The 18,972-nt window shown below is 37.4% G+C and overlaps 2 long non-coding RNA genes across 2 annotated transcripts; one reads left to right on the forward strand and one right to left on the reverse strand.

Moving 5' to 3' along the window:
- The first annotated feature begins 3,711 nt into the window (after positions 1–3,711).
- LOC143886646 (uncharacterized) lies at positions 3,712–4,529 on the forward strand. The gene is made up of 2 exons (XR_013253890.1): positions 3,712–3,777; positions 3,985–4,529. It is a non-coding gene; the product is annotated as an uncharacterized LOC143886646 (long non-coding RNA).
- Positions 4,530–12,455: 7,926 nt separating this feature from the next.
- On the reverse strand, positions 12,456–18,601 carry LOC143877593 (uncharacterized). Its single transcript, XR_013250674.1, has 2 exons — positions 17,206–18,601; positions 12,456–12,886 (listed from the first exon to the last, which is right to left on the reverse strand). It is a non-coding gene; the product is annotated as an uncharacterized LOC143877593 (long non-coding RNA).
- Positions 18,602–18,972: the final 371 nt, after the last annotated feature.

The following is an 18,972-nucleotide window of genomic DNA, read 5'->3' on the forward strand; positions in this document are numbered from 1 at the left end:
CTCCTCATTTTTAGATGGTGCAAGCCCATATAATCAAACATATTGTACGACCCACACCAGAGGATGATCCAAATCATCCATTTGATGGGCCACAACATAAATAGGTTGTGCCCCAAAAATCATTTTTCGTAGGATGATCCCAATGCTATGATCTAAGAGGTTCCATAATATGTGGTTCAGTTCCTATATAGATCGGAGGGTTGGGCACAACCAATTTATGATGTGGCCCATCAAATGGATGGTTTGGATCATCCAATGGTGCGGGCCGTAGAGTACTTTTGGAAAAATATTGAACTATACGGGCTTACTTACACCATATAAAAACTCTCTTATTTTATTGAAAGTATATTGATCATCTCTTAATTAAATGCATGGATTTCTCCAAAGGAAAAGCCACCCCCACCACAAGAAAATTTTATGACACTGAAAAGAACAGCCAGTTGAATGAATCTGTCCTAACAAAGTTCGAAGACAAGGTTCTCCTTTTCTTCAAATTGAAAAAGGCCAAATTCATGGGTTCGGTTATTTAGGTGGTCTGCATCGAATGTGTAGTTTCTATATTTAACCATGTTGGTGTCTTCAATTGTAACATGCACATGGGGATGATACAGGCTGATTGTATGCCGAAGAAAGTCTCAGCCATTGGATGCTTGAGAAACAAAGATGAAGGCGCAAATCAAGCAAATGTTAGACTCACACAGGTGGATGAGTCAAAGTCTTTACTACTGTTTAACCAATCTTTCCTGATAGAAAACAGCAAGAGATGGACAGCAAACATCATAGTAACATGTTGAAACCTACCCCATGAGTATCTTACATTTCTTTTTCTTTTTCAAAGGTAACCTCACTTTCTTATGAGACTTTGGTTATCCCTTACAAAGAGATCTTGGTAATTATTTTATTATTCTATATTATATTATATATTTAGTAAAAAAAAAACTCGTCATTTGGCCGTAACCTCCCGAGGTTAGTGCGTTTGATCATAAACGACAAAATAGACAGAGAAATTAATATGATAGAATTTAGGAAGAGACTATGGGGCCGTTTGGATGCATCGAAAAAACATTATGAAAGATAATTAATCCATGGTCAAGTAGGATTTCAATTTTCCTAAAAAGCAGGAAATTCTTTTATTTTGGATAAATTTGTTCGTAACAAATAAAATTAATCAGACACTGGAAAATTCATACCATACTAATTTGATTCTTATAAAAAATGTAAAAAGTAGAAGATATAATGCCGACAAAATAACATCATCTTTTGTAAAGATGAGGAATGCTAGGTGCCTAGGTTCACACAAATAGGGGCGCCATTTTGCCCCTTTTTTTCAAGGGGCCCTGTGAACCTAGCATTCCCCTTACAAGATTAGTGTTAACTTTGGTTGTAATACAAGAGAGGGGGGGGTTGGTTGTTGTTAGTTTCCCATTTCTGAAACAAAAAGAGGTAAAGAAAATCTCTAATCAAAATACAATTTGTTTTTCCCCTGCTTTCAAGCTCCTTCTTACTCCTTGGTCATATGATCTAATCCTAGCCCTCTCTCACCACTTGATAATCTAATCTTCTATGAAAAATAAATTCATGATTACCAAACATGGCCCGAGTGATGCACATCTTTTACCGGCGCAGATGGTTGGATTTTCTAGTTACTCCATGGCTACAGTTGGATTGCAAGAATCATGAATCGCAATTGACATCCTATTCCGACTCCTCTACAAATGGAATGGGAAAATTAAAACTGAAACTTCAATTATAAAATGAGATTTGCTAGGCAATTTCGTGGAAAAGCCATTTCACGGCTGTCTTTTGCATGAGAGCAGCCACCTCAGATGAATTAAATAAATAAGACAAAAATCTGCCAAAAAGTGAGCTTGTGTGGCTGTTCTCTCGTGCAAAAGTCAGCCACAAAATGGCTTTCCACGTAATTGCCTAGCAAATCCCTTGTAAAATATTGTAATAAAAAATTTCATTCCCACATTGGTGGAATCAGAGTACCACCTCTTTCGGCTGAAAGCAAGTTTGCCCATTTTCCCCAACAAGATTTAGTTCATTTATGCCCACATGATTTAGTTCATTTTTTTGAACAAAAAACCAGAATCAAGAGGGATCGGAATAGGATGCCGAATGGGGCAATCCAAACACACCCTAGGAGGGTAATGCGAGTCTATATGTAGGTTGTAAAGTCATGTTTGTTGTGGTACTGTAATAATTCTGCCAACACAAATCTGTGATTGATGTGGTTGCTGCTTATATTGAGTAGATAATTTACAAGAGAGTATTGCCCTTGAATAGGAACAAGATTACAATACTACAACAAACATGACTTTACATATGCTATTCTAGATAAGCAAAGGAAAGGATAAAGCAAGGTGTGCTGTAAATTTCAACAAGAAATAAAAGGAAGAAGCAAGGTGGTCTCTAAAGATCAATTCCTTTATGTACAAAGTAGGAAGAAATAAAACCCCTTGTATGCTTACAAATACTTTCAAACCCAATAAGAGCAGAATCCTTATAAAGTTAAAGGATCTTTTATAAGTCACAGTTGGAATTCACGCATCATTACGGCTCCATTCAGTTGCTTTGCTTCAGTGGGAAAGGAAAAAGAGATGTTGACTGTGTGAGAGAGAGAATAACCTCGTAAGTCATTTCTTCTTGTGTTTTGACTTTTGACTGGTTTATTTTATCTTTGAATTAGGCTTGCCGTTCTAATAATTAGTGTATGTTAGGATATGCAGATCTTGTAAGCTCTACCCGTTGGGATTGCTTGGGTGTTAGATTAGGTCGATGGATAGATTAGGCAACTAAGCAGATGGGGTATTTGAATTAGATTAGGAATCCTTCCATATATTATTTTTTTCTTTTTATTAGATTAGGAATCCTTCTCTATCTCTGTTCACTTCTTTTCCCTTGTGCTGTTTTCCCTGGAAAACAACCCTTTTTTTCCCTGACAAGACCTTGACAAGACAGAATTTCTGTGTTCACTTCTTTTCCAGGGAAAACTATTATCAGATGTGGAATTTCTTATTTAAAGGCTAAAAATGACGTGGAAATTGACTTTTTCCCTGTTACTTATGATATGCTTTCCGATTAAATATATCGGAAAGAGGCTTTCCATGGAAAACGAAGCCTTTTCCTCTTCATTCCTTTCCCTTTTGCCATGTCACCTGGAAAGGAAAGGAAAATGAAATCCTTTCCTTTCCTTTCCGGGGAAAAGAAGTGAACAGAGCCTTAATCTCTTTCCACGTTTCTTATAAATGCTTTGTATAAAAACTGATTATGATTAGGGGCCATTTGGATACACGGATTTTAGAATCCAGGTTTTAGTTTGAAAACAATGTAAACTGTAAAAGAGGGTTCATGATCAAGCTGTTGTATGGTGTCCTAACAGCGTTTCTTGGATTGTAAGAAAGAAATCCAGGTTTTAGAAATCTCTCCCCCATCCTGAGATTTCTAAAACCTGGAAACATGTGAAGATAGCCTGCTCTGTTGCTGTAGGAAAGAAGGGCGAGAAATTAAAAAACCATGGCTGGTCTCTTTTCTCTCTCGTATCCCATCTACAATTTTGAGGAAATCCAGGATTCTAAAATCCACACATCCAAATGGCCCCTTAATGGTAACAATCAAAGATTAGTGAAAATCACCTCATTTTACAGTAGAGAAATGATTTCAACGCTCCCATATTTGATAACAATACGCAAGGTATCTTTTGACCTTGTCAAAAGAGTATACGGGAGCACTGTCCCTGTTCTCTCCGGTGAAAAATTCGCCGTTAGAATACTAGTAAGTTGATAATTTCATAACTGAAATGGATTTGATGCTATCAGTAAGTTGATAATTTGAAAACTTGTATGGATTTGATGCTAATAGTTAGTTGATAATTTGATTACTTGAATGGATTTGATGCTACTAGTAAGTTGATAATTTGAATGGATTTGATTCTTAAAATGTTTGGAAAAATTGATTTACATGGGAATTGCTATTATCTAGGTTGATCATTCGATTGTCGAAAGCTTTGCTCAAGGCGGGAAGACGTGCATTACTTCACGGGTGTACCCAACAAAGGCCATCTATGGTGGGGCTCGAATCTTCCTCTTCAACAATGCCACCGGAGCCGACATTACGGCAACATCAGTCAAGATCTGGCAGATGAACTCCTCATTCATTCACCCTTACAGTGATCAAAGCTGGAAAGATGAGTGATTTCACTGCATTTCTTATACCCCCTACATTGCCTCAGCCTTTAATTTCCTTATCATTCATTCATCTTCCCTTCATGATCTCATGTATGCTATTTCACTTGTCAACATGCTATTCAACTACTTGCATGTGTAGCAAATTTTGTTGCAGCAAAGAGAGTAAAATTGTTAGGCACTTAGGCTATTAAATCAGACTTTTCCTGATCCAAAATTAGATTTTGGATATAGGTTGCGATTATTTTTTTATTGGCAACACCGGGTTTTGATTCACATCAAATACAAAACGATCAACACCAAATGATCAATAGAGAAAAAAAAACAGTGCTAATTCCCTTTTGTTTGTCTCTTCCTCTGTTCCCAAAAAACCGAAGTCCTTTTTTTTTTACATGGACTTCCTCTTTTACAGGGAATTCTCAAAAAATAAAAAGAAACAAACTTATCCTTATCTAGAATCCTAAGAATCCTACGCCATCATCTACTCTTGTAGATCGTTGCCCACTTGCACCCCTTCCTGCCTCCACGAGACTCCTTTAACTTTGGCATGCTAAGAGTCCTAGCTATTTTGTATTTCATGGACAACAGTCCATCTTCAATCCAAAATCATTTTAGTTGTTATTAGCTATCTCCCAACAGTATAAATCGTATGGGAATGCACTCCTTTTTGCCAAGTAACCTGCTTAGTCACCCGCTATGTCATCTGCCACTTGTTCAATGAATTTTTGCTCAACATGCCAAAACTCGCCACATCTTCCAATGGCCAAAAAGACACGTGGGACCTTGGGATTTCGTTACCATGTGTGGTACCTCCAATTGGGCCCACATTTTACCACAATCCACCATGATCATTTCCACCCCTAACCATAATGGTTGGAGTGAACTAGCAAATAATGTTTATTTAAGTTATTGGGTGAGATGTTTTGGGCTCATCATTTGCTATGTTATTGATGTTTATAGTGTCTTTGGGTGGCCATGTTTTGCAACCGTGAGTTTTTTTCCCATGGAATATTAGTTTACCAAGTGGTGAGAGTGGAATAGGGAGGGTGGGAGAGGGAGAAGCATGAGGGGACGTGAGTGAGACGAGGGTGAGAAGTCCTTGAAAACAGAGACGAGGGGGGCAACTCCAGGGGTGTTGATAGACCCAAATGGTCCGAAAGTTAATAGACAGGATTTGGGCACAACAACTGAAATTGAACCATGGTCACTGGATCCATATGCTAAGATCCAAAATTATTTTGGATTGTGAGCCAGACACAGCCACAAAATCTGATGCAGCATCCTAGATCCGAATGGAGGGCTTTGCTTATTTATGTCTATTCATGAGGTATTTTTCTAACATTTACAAACCATGCTCAAAACAACCAACAAAATTAATTTTTTACCCTTTTTTTATGGGGATTCTCCTCTCGTTCGAGGTTCTTCCCTTTTCCCTCCTATATCCATAATCACTAGTTGTATACAATGTAAGGACCTAAAACACCCCGATGGATCTGATTCGAACTAGGTTGTTACCCAAACTCATACAATAGGATCCGAAACGCCATACAAAAATGATCTAACCAATAAGTGGTAAGAACAGTTTGTGACAAAGACATCGTTGGAACCGATCCAAAGGATGACACTGCTGCTCTCCTTACTCATGCCCTCTCAAGCCTTTCTTTCTCCTACCCTCCTTACTCTTGTCTCGCCACTTGGGATGCTAATATTCCATGGAAAAACTTTCATAGTTGCCAAACATTGCCTATGGGTAGTTGAAGTTAATCTCATTTCAAAATGGGACACTGTGGTCTCTTTGAAATTATGCCAACTATATATAATTTGAAGGTATATGTTAAACTACTATAACCATTATATTCAGATATGAATAAGACTCTACATATAACAACATACACAAGCAAATTTAGAGGTATGCAAAGAGGGGCCCTAAGTTTCTTGTATGGCTAATTCTCTTAATTATAGAGTTGGGGACACAAACATACGCAAGTAAGTTTAGAGGTATGCAAAGAGGGGCCCTAAGTTTCTTTTATGGCTAATTCTCTTAATTATTGATTTGGACACACACACACACACAATAATTCTTTAAAGAAAATGGTTAACTTAGAGTTATTTCATGAAACTATGAAACTAACTCTAGCGTATCAACATATAAGCATGAATGTTGTGTTCAAGCAAAATTTAGCAATAAATTTGTAAAAAGAGTAAAAAATATAGATTTATTAGTGTTAGCGCACACATATTTGTGATAGAAGATGAGAATTTCTTACAAAGTAATTTAAAACCTTTTCCAAAACTCATGGACAGGCTATAAAAACAAAATACTGCTTGAGATGGTTAGTACTATTGTAGTAAGCTATAAATTCCCAATTAAATTATGGGGTGAAGCGTCTCTTACTAATGGTGATATAGGTAAAAAAAAAAATTTATACAATGAGTTTAAAGCTACATAAGGAAGGAGAGATTGAAGATGATGTTAACCATAGAATAAGAGCAAGTTGGTTGAAGTGGAGGCTTGCCTCAGGAATTCTGTGCGACCGTAAAATCCCTACCAAGTGAAGGGAAAGTTTTATAAGACAACTGTGAGGCCAGCCATGCTGTACGACTCAGAATGTTGGGCCACCAAGAAGCAGCATGTGCATAAGATGAGTGTGGCGGAGATACGAATGCTTAGATGGATGTGCGGCCACACAAAGTTAGATATAATTAAAAATGAAGACATTCATAAAAAGGTGGGGGTGGCACCAATTGAGAAGAAGATGAGAGAGCACCGCTTAAGATGGTTTGGACATATCCAACGTAGGCCTTTGGATGCTCCGGTGAGAAGAGGCAACTCGTGCCTAATTGATGGAGTAAAAAGAGGTAGGGGCAGACCAAAAACAACATGGGTAGAAACAGTGAGGAAAGACTTGATAGCTAGGAACATAACATAAAACATGACCTTAGATATGATAGAATGGAAGAAAATGATCCACGTAGAAGAACCCAACTAGAACCAGGATTAGAGCTGGGTAGATTCATTTTACCTTAATGAATTTTTTTTATAAAGGATTCATTTAGCCGACCCCAACTAGGTTGGGACAAAGGCTTTGTTGAGTCCAGTTGAGCATACAATGAGTTTAAATAAACTCTTTGTGAACAGTAAAAAAGAAAAAAAAAACTAAATTTAAAATATTTAAAAATGTGAAGGTCTATTGCCTGCTTTGGACCCTTCACAAAAAAAAAAAAAAAAAACATCAAAAGCAAGTTCTAAAAGAATAAGATTAGTGTTCTTAGGATATGCTCAAAATTGCAGAGCTTATAAATTCCTATGTTTAGAATCTAATTCGTTAATAGAAGTATGTTGAATGCTTAGAGCATTTATCAATCAAATATGTGAATACGTTGGAGATTAAGATAAAATCTTTAAAAAAATCATTGTAATTACCATTTCCATGGACCACAAGAAGATAATCCACTAGTTGGAATTGATACAAATCAATATGATCCGCAAGAAGGAATTTAAACTTAGGAGAAGTAAAAGATGAAGAGTTAAAAAAGACTTGGGACCATGAATGTTCACATATAATTTAGAAGAACCTATAAATTTTTAAGAGGTTATGTCACTTCCTGATGCAAAAATATGAAAAAAAAAAGAAGAAGCAATGGATGATGAAACTGAATTTATAAAAGAGTAAAATACTTACAGATTAACAAGGTTACCACCTAACACTAAAATATTGGGTAGTAAGTGGATATTAAAGAAGAAACTCAAACCAGGTGGAAGCAATGAAGCATAGGTGAATATGAGGCAAGATTGGTTGCTAAAACGCTTAAACAAAATGAAGGCATTGACGATTTTGAAACTTACATATCTTTCCTGAACATAATGAGTATTAGAACTATGTCAGACTTAACATCTATATATAATCTAGTGATAAACCAGATGAATTTAAAAATTACTTTTTTTATGAAGGGCTTTCTTTCTCTCTGACCCAGTCTTAAACCCTACACCTCATGGCAACATGAGTACTTATTGCCTCTACCACTAGAGCATGTACTAAAAATTACTTTTTAAATGAAAAATTAGAAGAGAAATCTATATTTATCAACCTAAAGGTTTGTTGAATTTAGACAAGAGAATAATTTTTTTTAAGAGGAATGCTAAGGACAAGCGGTTACTATCCCGCTTGAAACTATGCGGCTAATTATTTGCCGACCACACATGTTTGCTTTACCCGGAATACACCCTCAAGCGCTAGTTTCTTTTCCGGATTAATTTCTCCTATATTTTCGTTAAAAGTTTTTCTTTCCTTTTCATTTTCTACATCAACAGACCCGCACCCAAGGCATCAGTCTCTCTCTCTCTCTCTCTCTCTGCTTCAAGACGTGACCATGGCTTCTCTAGCTGCTGAAGGAAAACCCATGGGGCGTGAGAATGCATCAGAGGTGGGGACAAATGGGGTGATCATGGATGCAGATGCAATAGGCGAGCCAGATGTCATATATCATGACCATAGTTGCCAGAAACTCCTTGGGCGGGTGGGAGACCCGTTTCCCCTAAAACACGTTTATCGCGGGTGGGAAATCCATTTCCCTAAAATGCGGGAAACACGTTTCTGAAACGTTTCCGAAACATGATACAAATATTGGAGAAATGTTTCCGAAATGCATGGGAAACATATGAGAAACTTATGTAAATCATGTGTAAACGCATGAAAAATATATGCAACACTTGTAGAAAACACATGTGAAACGTTTAGGAAACATGTGTGTAACTTATGAAAATCATTTTGGAAAAAACACATCAAAAATTGTGGAATAGATATTAAAATAGAACACAATAGCATGTATTTTAATAAAAATAAAAATAAGAAAAATAAAATAGAAATTTGAAATTAACAAAAGTTGAATCTATAAAACTACATATTTTGTGTTTTCGTTGTGTTTCATTTGTGTTTTTTCTATTGTTTGTGAAACACTACTAATGCGTTTCCTAAGACGTTTCTCGTACAATTTTCTATTGTCTTCTCGTTTCTCATTTCCCCTGTATTTTTTTCATGCGTTTCTCGTTTCCGTTTCACGTTTCGTTTCCCACCCTAGTAACTATGATCATGGCCATCAGACATATGGGGTGATCATGGATGCAGCTGCAACAGGCGAGCCAGAGAAGTCATATATCACGACCATCAATCCTTTTTGCTCCCTTCCTTACCGCTCTTTCTTACTTCCAAAATAGCCCACCAACACTCTAGTATTCTCGCTATGATCCAGTTGTAGAGATCTGGTTTTGTACATGATCAATAAATAAATTTCAGCACCATGAATTCATGTAGTAATAAATAGTAGCAACAAAAGGCACTAACAAAATACACAATAACAGCAGCAGCATCGTCATCAGCATCATCGTCATCAGCATCCATACAATTCATGATATGATATGTGCAATTTATGAGCAAAACCAAAATAGAGAATTACCTTTTGAACATTGCCGCAAATCCTTTCTTAGATATGCCTTCTTCCTCTCAAACTCTTTCCAAAAAGTTGTAAGCATAGCATTTACAATTTCCACTAAAAAGGCACAGTTGTAGATAGTCGGACTGAGTTTGCAATACACACAATGTCTAGCCTTTTGTCCACAGCAGCATTTAGGTGCTGGCACAACCACTGGTTCGCCTTGTTGAACAACAAAGGGCTATTAACTCCTTCAACACACCTGCCTTTCCAGTACATGTTGGCCCTTAAATTACCAGAAGGAATCCTCTCTTATCCAATCCTAAGGCAGTTGCTCTTAGTATAAAAGATAAATTCAAGAGAAAACGAACTGGTGTAGAGCTCTTGAAAAGGGGTGAAGATGGGAAATACTGCATACACTTTCAGCTGCAGTCTGCTATTAAATAAAGACAATGTTTACAGGGCAACAATGTGCGAAGATATACATGAGATCGTTTACACATTCTGGTGGCTTGCATATGCAAAACGTAATGGTAGAGATAAGTATTGCAGGTGGTAAAGGCAAGCCAAAGTAAAGTTTTCCTCAAATGTAGAGTTCATCATGGAATAGGAAACATGGAGTCTTACACTCCGTTTTTTTTTTTTGGTGATCAGCAAGTCTTACACTCCTATTCCTAGCTAGTCGTTAACACTTAGTTGGGAATCATGACACAGTAGTCTTTAGTAAACCACCCAACTTTGTTTCACCCCACTCAGCCAGATATTGTGCTCAATCTATTTTAATTGTCTTTTTCATATCCAAATAAGAGTGAAACAACAACAATGGAAGGATTTTTCTCCTGCAAACCATTCTGTTGGAGTAGCATAAATGCTTTGCAATTGCGCTTACATTTGTGCATCGACTAATCCATTAATCCGATCAATGGTCACGCTCTTGTCAAAGAGCTTGGAAAAGGTGGGACCACCATGGCAGGACTCGAAAGCTACACTGATACTACAGCCATCCCCCCTTATTGTTGACAAAGTCCTGAGTGCAAGATGTTGCACTTACTACGCTGCTATCACATGTTCTTACACAAACCATGTCTCCCAGCTAGAGGGTAGTAGGAGAAAATCGATTAGTCCCCTCAACTCTGAACAAAACCAAATGTCGATGAGTCCTTTCAACTCTGAACAAAACCAAATGCATCTCGCCTCAGAGAACTCTCCCCGGATCTCTGAAGAGGCAAAATCTGATGCCATCGCCCTCGTACGCTGGGAGATCAAATTCACCACGCGCTTATTCAGATCCCTACAACCAATAGGGTCAGTTTTGGTAGCCGAGGATGGAACCAGCAGGAGGACCATGACCAGCCTTCTCCTTCCTCTTATTCTTCGTCTTCCTCTTCTTGTTTTTCTCGGAGGGGATGCTGGTTTGCCGTGTAATAGAAGGAAAACAGAGAAGGTAGGGAAATAAAATAAAAAGAAAACAGAAATTACAGGCTGTTGCTACTCACGAATAGGACGGGGAAATTAATGCGAAAGACGAGAAAAAAATGAAACTACTCCTCCCTAGCTGACATGGGACGATGTGCCCACATGTGTGGTCGGCCAATAGCTGGCCGCGTAGTTTCAAGGGGGATAGTAACCGCTTGTCCTTAGCATTCCTCAATTTTTAAACTAAATAAATATTTGGATGGTCTAAAATTAGCACCTATAAAATGAAATAAAAAAAAATTAAATAACAGATAAGGAAAGTAGTCTCAAAAGTAGTAAGTAAAATATTACATGTTCAAAAACGAACACGTGGTTCATGTGTTATTATATCTCTTTGTATGTTAATGATTTTTAAATATTTGGTTTAAACATTGAAGTAATCAATAGTTTGAATACCTTTTCCAAGCATTTAAGATCACTGATTTATAGGACTTATAAATATGATATTGGGTATAAAGGTTATAAGTTAGGATCAATTACTGTTGCATGCTGGAGAGTTGAAAAAATGACGAGAAAATGTTGAGTTTTGAAAAAACACTAACAAATGCTACTTTATTAAAAAAGAACTTTTTAGGACGAAAATACCCCTAACCTTACTTTATCTTTCTCTTCTTTGTTTTTACACTTTATCTTTCCGGCGATAGAAGCCTTCTTCTCCGGCGATAAAAGCCTTCTTCTCCGGAGATAAAAGCCTTCTTTCTCCGGCATATGCTCATTTGTCTTGAGAGGTTAGAAGGAGTTCTCTAGAGTCGCCCCTTTCTCATTTTCTTTTTCTTCCTCCAAATATCCAAAATCTCATTATCTTTGTAAGTATTTCCCCTTTTCTAGTGGCTGTAGCCAAAATCAGTTGCCCAAAGAGCTTTCACTAGGCAAAAGGGTAGTGGAAGCCAAAATGGTACTCGAAGCAAAATGTAAGTTTGGCAAAAATGATAGTCGAAGCCCAAAAAATGCTAGTTGAAGCCAAAAAAAAGTTACTCCAAGCCAAAAATGATAGTCGAATCCAAAAAATGATAGTCGAAGCAAAAAAAAAATGATAGTCGAAGCCAACAAATATTTCTCGAAGCTAAAATATATTAGTTAGAGACGAAAAAAGTTCCAAATGTTACTGGAATTTAAAAGTTTTAGTCGCAGCCAAAAACATATTAGTCGAAGCAAAAAAACCAGTTATTCGAAGCCTAAAAAACTTTAGTCGAAGCGAAAAACACAACGGCGAATGTTACAGGAAACACATTTTTCACTTCGACCAAGTAATTTTTGGCTTCAACAAAGTAAATTTTGGCTTTGATTATCCTGTTTTGGCTTCGATTATCCTGTTTTGGCTTCGAGTACCTGTTTTTGCGTTGAGAAGAAGAGGGGGAGATCTCTGAAAATAACTAATCATTTGATGTCCATTGGATAGCACGAAAATGATGAACATATGACTTTGCCATGGCATCTCTTTTACAAGTTTAGAAGTTAAGAGAGGTAGTGGAGTTTTCCATTAGCCAGAGTAACACAACAAAAAATTATCAAATGGGGTTTCTCAACATGGCCATAATCCAATTTCTCCTTCTCATCTTCCCATTCTATTTTATTCCTTTGCTCACATGACGATATAAACACTGATAGATCGGTGCTCTTGGCTTTCAAGAAAGGCATAGTTGTTGATCCTCATAATCCCTCAGGACAAAGGAGCATCTGCTGCCAGAGAAATGAGATTTTTCGCCGGAGAAGAAGGCTTCTATCGCCGGAAAATCTCGTCGTTTCACACAAAATGCATCGGAGTAAAACCTAGAAATGAAAGAGTGTAAAACCTGCAAGTAAAAGAGTAAAATGGTAAAACCAAGAAGAGAAGAGAAAGATTAAAGTAAGTTGAGGGGTATTTTCGTCCCTAGCAACATTTCTTTTATTAAAGTAGCATTTGTTAGTGTTTTTTCAAGACTCAACATTTTCTCGTCATTTTTTCAACTCTCCAGCATGCAACAGTAATTGATCCTATAAGTTAATATGAAAATATTATTGCATAATTCAATCTCATTACCTACAGAAAATTTAATAAATTTGATTGTGAACCGCATGGTCTCATAGTAGATCACTAAAAAAACTAAACACGAATAATATTAAGCCAGTTAATCAATCAGATTATAAGGTGTAATGTATGTAACCATTCAAAGTTGAATTTTTCTAGGATCCATTGCTCGATTTTGCATGCTCTGCTCCCAAAATGCAGAGAGACATGACATGTACTAGACCAGATATTTCTATAGGTAATTTGAGTAGATATATCAGTAATCTTAGTATTGAAAATTGGAAAAGAATATATAGAGTATTGAGATATTTATAGGGTAGAATAAATTATGGATCATAATATTCTGATACTGATCCTTCAATTTTAGAATGTTATAGTGATTGAAATTAGGTATCATGAAAGGTTTTCAAATCTACATGTAGATAGCTACACATTAGGAGGTGTAGTTATTTTTTTATAATCGAAAGAAAACTGAATCGCTATGTGATTAATGCGGGTGCTTAAGAGGGAAGAAGAAGAAAATTACAACTCAAGAACACAACAAGAAAAGAAGAAGAAAATGGGAGCAAAGCTCAACCCAATTGATATTCCATCAATTACATAAGTTAATCAACATCCAAAATCCCCTCTAAAGATGGTTTCTAACTCTTTAAATAAAAGAAAACCAAAGCAAATTCGTTCAAGATCCTCCACTAGCTAGCTTAGGGACTACCATAACATTAATTGCATTGGAACTCACTAACTTTGACTGTTTTGGGAACCCACAGACACAGTCCACAAAAACTGCAATAACTTTCTGCCCTCTTATCCAATTTTCAAGCACAAATAATTGTTGGAAAGATCTCAAAGAGACCTACAACTTTGTAGTTTACCACTTTCCATAATTCTTCCATTTAGCAGCTCAAAAATCAGGTTCAAAACGGGCCAGCAACATTAATGAGGGACTGCACCTTGGAACTCCACTAAAACCACCTAGGCATGACATGGCTGCCATGTTGGCACTGCATCATTATCTCCGGGTGAGAAAGAACTCGCCCAGGAGTTCTCATCAAGCTCTCCATGATAAGTTGTCAAGTCTTTATCATTGAAGTTGGGTGAGTATTGATATTTGGAGGGAGCTCAACCTTGAATGCATTATCCCCAATTTTCTTAAGCACTTGAAAAGGGGCATCCACAGGATCTTGAAATTTGATAAACTTCCTTGGTTCAAGAAAACTCGCTCTCGAACCTTGAAGTATCGAAGAATGATCATCAATTGAAACTTCCCAAGATCAAACTCCGCTTTATAATCTCCATGAAGAAGTGATAATTTGTCTAGATTTTGAACATGTTTGAATATATAAATATCAACTGTGAGCTTCAATGTAGGATCGAATAAAAATGGATCGATGTAATTGGATGAAAAAATCGATGTAATATTTTTTCATTCACCCATCACTTCAATATCCATCGGTTCACCTAATATGCAATCGGATCCAATTTCTTTGGTGATGAATTCATTGAATTGCCGTTGAAGTTCCTCGCAACAACAAGTAGAGCATTGAATTTACCATTAGCATTGGTCTCTTGATCAAATTCGTTCTTGGAAATAAAAAAGTTACTCTCATATCCTTTCTTGAACCATGCAATCCGATACGGCTTTGGATGTTGTTCGGTTTTGAGCTTGTGCTTGTTCACCATTTTATGAGATACGATATTCTCACAACTCCTACCATCGATCACAATGGAGCAAACCTTATCATGAGATTCGCATCGAGTCTTGAAAATATCGGAACGAAGCCAATCATCATCGGATTCAACCTTTGGTATAGCAAGTGCTCTTTGGATCACCAAACTTTCTCCTTCTTCGGGTTCGATTTCTTCATTTTGTATGCCATCTTCCTCATCATATATGGGTTGATTTGAATAGTCAATAAGATCCTCATCATTTATGGGCTGATTTGAATCATCAACAAAATTATCATCATTTTCTTCATCACCGAAGGCAACTACTTGCCTCTTTGGACAATCTTTGAAACGATGGCCAACTTGACCACACTTGAAACAAGCATTTGAATTGTTGGGATGATTGGGCTGATTTCCAACTTGATGTGTAGGGGCTGATTTTGTAGAATTTTTGTTGAAATATTCAGACCTCGACTTTGTACCTCCACCATGTGAAGATTCACCTTTAGAAGAATGATAGAGACTACGAACATTCACATACTTTTTAGCACCACGATGAGAAAGCTTAGCCTTCACCTTCAAGGCTAGTTGATAAGCATCATTGACGCTCAATGATCGGTGCATTTCCACCTCATCACGGAAAACTTCAAACCATCAACATACCTTGGCACAAGTTGATCTTCACCCTCTTGAGTATCATTACGAGCCATGAGTTTGTAGAATTCTTCGGTGTAGCCCAACACACTCTTGGATTCTTGGCGTAGGTTGTTGAATTTAGAAAAGATAATTTGAGAAAAATCCAACGGAAGAAATTTCTCCTTAAGCCTTGACTTCATTTTCTCCCAAGAAGAGACCTTACGCTTTCCTTTGCGGATTTTCATCTCTTGAACCTTATCCCACCATTTTGAAGCGTAGCCATGAAGCCTTGTAGCCACAAGCTTCACACGTTGGCTTTCGGGTGTCTCCTTGTAATCAAAGAACTTCTCAATGGCACTAAGCCATTCAAGAAACTCTTTGGGTTGTAGACGACCATGGAACTCCGGCAAGTCAATCTTGACGGTGTCAAAATCACGATAGAACCTTCCCAACCTAGCCTCCTCACGAGTATTGGCGAAGGGATTCACATCGGATTCATCACTAGAATGTCCACGGCTTGATCCACCACGCTCACTACGAGCCTCTCGGCGTTCAAGACGCATGGTAAGTTGTTCAACTTGTCTTTGAAGCGCTTGAAGTTCATCATCTCTCAAATCTTCCATCATTTGGTTACCACGCCTTCCTCTACCTCTTCGTGCCGCCATGAAAATCAAATCGAAACTAGCCTAAGAGAGTATTGTTGGCTCTGATACCAGATAATGCGGGTGCTTAAGAGGGAAGAAGAAGAAAATTACAACTCAAGAACACAACAAGAAAAGAAGAAGAAAATGGGAGCAAAGCTCAACCCAATTGATATTCCATTAATTATATAAGTTAATCAACATCCAAAATCCCTTCTAAAGATGGTTTCTAACTCTTTAAATAAAAGAAAACCAAAGCAAATTCGTTCAAGATATTCCACTAGCTAACTTAGGGACTAACATAACATTAATTGCATTGAAACTCACTAACTTTGACTATTTTGGGAACCCACAGACACAGTCCACAAAAACTGTCATAACTTTCTGCCCTCTTATCCAATTTTCAAGCACAAATACTTGTTGGAAAGATCTCAAAGAGACCTACAACTTTGTAGTTTGCCACTTTCCATAATTCTTCCATTTAGAAGCTCAAAAATCAGGTTCAAAACGGGCCAGCAACATTAATGAGGGACTGCACCTTAAAACTCCACTAAAACCACGTAGGCATGACATGGCTGCCATGTTGGCACTGCATCACTGATGCACTAAGTCAGAGTGCATTTCAGCATCTCTAGCAGGTAAATATATTAATCATATTATATGAATGAAGCAATTATTAAAGAATATATCATTTTTTGAGAAACCTATGCAGCCAATGATATTATTTTATGACAAGAAGTCAGCATTATATTTTGCAACAAATAAACGCTTTATAAAAGAATCTAGACTTACCTAAATGAGGATATTATCATATTTGAAAATCAGTAAAGAAGGATAATTAAAGTATTATTAGAATATCTTCTAACGGATGAAATGCTAGCAGACCCTCTTAATAAAGCATTACCAAGGGATAGAATATGAGAAACCTCGATTGAAATGGTATCCTTAATAGTAAAATGAGTCATCTGAGTGAGAGACTACTCTCTAATGGTGTTATCTTTTAAATACAAAAAGTTATGCGATAAGAATTCATAGTGAGGAGTGATAGCTTTTAAATACAAAACTTCATGTGATAAGAATTCATAGTAGGAGTTCTCTACTGTCAAATATAATAATAGTGGTAAAAAAGGGAATGAAATGAGTGTTTGAAGACATTTCCTACCTTGTAGAGGTGTTTCAGTATTCACAGAAATTGCCAATGTGGGAAAACATGATGTGGTAGACTTTAGCATCACGACATATGAAACTCCAAGAAAAACCCACTCCCTTCTCTCATGGAACAAACCTTTCAACCCCACATCAAAATGTAATTGTACATGAGAAGTCCTGTGCTCCAATTCAATAAATACTGCAGCACTAGCATTCATTCTTGGGGAAGAGATTCGATGAGCCCAAGAATCTAATGGTTGCAGAATAATAACACCCCATGAATCGCTTTGTGTTTTAATGCTGGACCAAATCCACTGTTTTTAGAACAAAACATTAATCATACCAAAAAAGCAACCGTTTTTGGTTACCGAAAACCACATGGATGCTAGCCACAGCCTGTCCCCCGCAGTTTACTGTGTTGAATATATCAAATCCAACTTCTTCCAGTGCTTGACTTTGGCACTTGAACTCATGAGACAAAAGCGTACATGGAAAATTCTCATAATGGAGGAAGAGAAAGGGAAGTCATGACAGGAATAAAGACATTTGTGTGATCTCAAAAGGCCGAGGGGATGGGTTTTGTTAATTAAAAGAAACAGAGAGAAACTAAAAACTGTATAAGCAAGTTATTTGTTGTCTAGGATTTATAACTTTATTGCTGGTTCACTGCGGGTTCCAGACTCAGATTTGCAGATACAATCACTCCCATCTTGTTTGCCACTTCTCAGTTCTAATTATTGATGTTCCCATGTCTCCTCTCCTTGTTTCCATGTAATGTGAATGAATGTGTATGAACATGGCTAGTAGTACAGACATTTAGGATGTGGATTAAAGGTTTCGTCTTTTTTTGGGGGAGTTGTGTTAAAAGGAAGGGCTTTGTTACCATCTCAACGCTTAAGAGGATGAGAAAGACCACTAACTGCATTGCCTCTGCAGACCACCCCTTACTACCAACCTAACCGTTGGAGGAATTGAGAGGGCATCTTCATCGTGACTTTTGCCAGTGATAAACTGTAGTCCTTGTGGACCACTTGCTATTTACTCCACAAATTATGGTGGTCCTTTGTCCTTACCCTTTTAGAAGCCTACAAAAGACGTGCTTCAAAATGTTCTCATGCCAGGCCATGCCATGACCTCTTTTGTTGGCCTTATTTCACATCATGACGCCCACGCCCTTCATCCTGAATTCTCAATTAGTCAGTTTCATTTCATTTTAGAGTGCGAAGATAGGTATGCAGGTCATTTTTTGTACACAATGGTGTGGGGTAAGAATCCTCAAATAAGCTGTTCTTGGCGTTGGGTAAACTATTTAAATAATTTTATCTTGAATAAACTCATGGGTTGGCTATATTACTTCTATAATATACCGGTATATACTGTAAAGGGAAATGATTTTAGCGCTCCAATTTTTTGATGAAGATGGGCAGACAGCTTGTCGTGTGGTATTTAAAGGCCTTGAAAAAGTTTACGGAGACCTATGGGAGACCTTAAGTTACCCTAGGGTTCAATTTGGGACCCCAGCTCAATGATTTGACGAGGCTTTGCACAAGCAACGCAAACTCGGGTCCGGTCAAAATGGGGTGTCTACACAAATCCACTGTTTTTAGAACAAAACATTAACCACACCCAAAAAGCAACCGTTTTTGGTTACCGAAAACCACATGGATGCTAGCCACAGCCTGTCCCCCGCAGGTTACTGTGTTGAATATATCAAATCCAACTTCTTCCAGTGCTTGACTTTGGCACTTGAACTCATGAGACAAAAGCGTACATGGAAAAT

Source organism: Tasmannia lanceolata, unplaced genomic scaffold, assembly GCF_043159265.1.
Source record: "Tasmannia lanceolata isolate RefF3 unplaced genomic scaffold, GAP_Taslan_0.1 ptg000002l, whole genome shotgun sequence".
Classification (NCBI taxonomy): domain Eukaryota; kingdom Viridiplantae; phylum Streptophyta; class Magnoliopsida; order Canellales; family Winteraceae; genus Tasmannia; species Tasmannia lanceolata.